Below are 2,444 nucleotides of genomic sequence, written 5' to 3'. Positions count from 1 at the left end.
GTACTACCCATATCATCAATATTAATCAAGCGGGACGTAGGGTTTTACCTCCATCAAGAGGGCCCGAACCTGGGTAAAACTTCGTGTCCCTTGCCTCCTGTTACCATCTGGCCTAGACGCACAGTTCGGGACCCCCTACCCGAGATCTGCCGGTTTTGACACCGACAGCCTCCCATGGTAGTTTCTGAAGGCAGGACAAACCATGTGAAAATGAGAACAGATGTATGGGCATGGTTCTGTATAGGTGTTAGGTAAGTGTTTTTGCTGATTGTGTGAAATTTTGCAGGTAATTTTAGCATGCTATATTAATGCTTTGGACGAAATTACATTATTCGTCACCCCTGCTCAGCTCAGAGAGGTACCTCATCCTGTCGTCCCCTGATAATTGTACTGGTAGCAGGTACTGGAGCATGCTATGCAGAGGCCTAGTTTGCCATGTTGATAATTGTGAGTTACAAACCAAGGTTTCAGTTTGAGAAAAAAGAGGTCTGGACCTCTTTTTCTAGAAGTTAGAAAAAAGCATTGTATCAGGAATACAAGTGAATATGAAACTACTGTTGTTGGTTTAGCCAAACACCTCACAGTTTTCAAAAGTACAGTTTTATAGAAACCATAGTATTCTGATTGAGCTAAGCTAGCAGTGTATCTTCACCTGTGGGAATCAAGGTGCATATGCTCCATGTCTTTTTTCACATTCCATACTAGACTGAATAACAGGAATTGCCAATCAACTGTAAAAAATAAATTTAATTACCAATCTGCACGCACAAGACATATATCTTTCTCATCATTTTAAACAGTAACCATTGATACTCCATGTATACATTTTCTAAGAATTACTTCATATATGTAGGCTGGCAGCGGTGTTCACAAATCACCACAGAGAAAGTAAAGATCTCAAGAGGATTCCGTTTGTTTGCGCTATGTATTGTCTTTCGAAGCGCGCGCAGGAAAAAACACACACAAAAATGCTAGTTCATTTTACGGCCTTTTGTAGCAAAAGAAAATGAAAAACACAAAAAATGTTTGTTTCTCTGCCTTTTGTAGTAATGGAGAATGAAAGTCACAAAAAATGTTTGGAGGAGTGGTCTCTGTGATTTGGGGGTAGTGGCCCGGGTGTGGTCGGACTCGAATTCTCTGCTATGGGTTTGGAGGAGTAATGTTTCTGGTTCTGCAGATATTCAAGCTCTGGCGGACGGAGTGTCTGTGCGTGAGCAGCGAGACGGCGGCTAAGGCTAGCGTGGAAGAGGTACTCTTCAGTTGCTTCATTCGGTTTTACTTAGTTTTGTGTCCTTGCTGGATGTACATGTACCCCAGTTAAACATGTGTGGTGCTTGCTTTGCCCAATTTTCTCTTTAAGGATTAGCTATTGTAGGGCAGATTCTATGTAGAGAATCAATTAATTTCCTCTAGAAATGCTCGAGTGGTGATTTGGCGAAATTTGGAAATACTAGTTCTGCATCATGGCATGGATATTGTTAAGGGAGATATTATCTATTTATCCGGCCAAAGCGCATATGCGAGGCCTTTGATTCGAGGTAAAAATGGTGCATCGCCTCTCCCTACAAGGTGTTAGTTTTAGCATCTAGTTCTGCATCATGGCTGTAAACTGAACTTGGTTCAGTTAAAAACTGCACTGTCCAATTTGGACAGCAAGCTTAGATCTGAAAAATGAGTTAGCTAGGCTTAGAATTTTGAGTTGGGCCCTTTACATAAGTTTTAGATAAAGTTCCAAGGTTTCTTTAGAGTATTTATTTGTGTCATTTGGATGTATGGTTTGAGAGAAGCCATCAATTTAGTTTGCTGCCCCAAAATATATGTTCCTGGGTACAGTATTTTGATATGGGAGATTAGGCCCTGTTAGAGGTGGTATTAAAATAAAGTTACAACATGAAAATTTTAGAGGCTGTTCTGTAGATACTTAAACACATATCACTTGTCAGGTTTCGTTCGTTATATTAAATGCTATGAAATTATCAAAGTGGGTTGTACTATGTTGGTCAGAATTTTATGTTTGGACTTGGGTGAATGTAACCAGACTTATACTCTCAGATTTAGATAAGATCATATGTTCAGAGTTCAGTTCTTTTCTTATCTGAAACTAACATATTTTACAATGGGCATGATGGATGTTGCAGGTTCATTGATGACAGCCAAGGGTTGATGCTCGGAAACGACTACATCTTGCTCCATGTTGTCGGCTCAACTAGAGTCCTTAATCATGAGGAGATGGGACACGTCGATTGTTAGAGTACAGTTGACAGGTGCATTTTGTGAAACTCTAGCCAGAAGATTGATAGCATGCTTGCCTGCTTGTTCTTTTCAGTTCAAATAAATGTTCCTTTTCTTGTTGAATCCAAAGTAGCTAGCGGAGATCAAGCGAAAAGGTTGTTGATTGTCCCAGAGTTCTTGGACCATTTAGTTTGAATAGCCAGTGAGGAATT

General features: G+C 40.2%; 1 long non-coding RNA gene across 1 annotated transcript; it reads left to right on the top strand.

The window, feature by feature from the left end:
- Nucleotides 1-336: 336 nt before the first annotated feature.
- LOC125541657 lies at nucleotides 337-2,160 on the top strand. The gene is made up of 3 exons (XR_007297618.1): nucleotides 337-358; nucleotides 1,178-1,249; nucleotides 2,139-2,160. It is a non-coding gene; the product is annotated as an uncharacterized LOC125541657 (long non-coding RNA).
- The last annotated feature ends 284 nt before the right edge of the window (nucleotides 2,161-2,444 follow it).

This window comes from Triticum urartu, chromosome 2 (genome assembly GCF_003073215.2).
Source record: "Triticum urartu cultivar G1812 chromosome 2, Tu2.1, whole genome shotgun sequence".
Lineage (NCBI taxonomy): Eukaryota > Viridiplantae > Streptophyta > Magnoliopsida > Poales > Poaceae > Triticum > Triticum urartu.
Note: the sequence above shows the minus strand (reverse complement) of the source record. Positions and strands in the feature narration are given on the sequence as shown.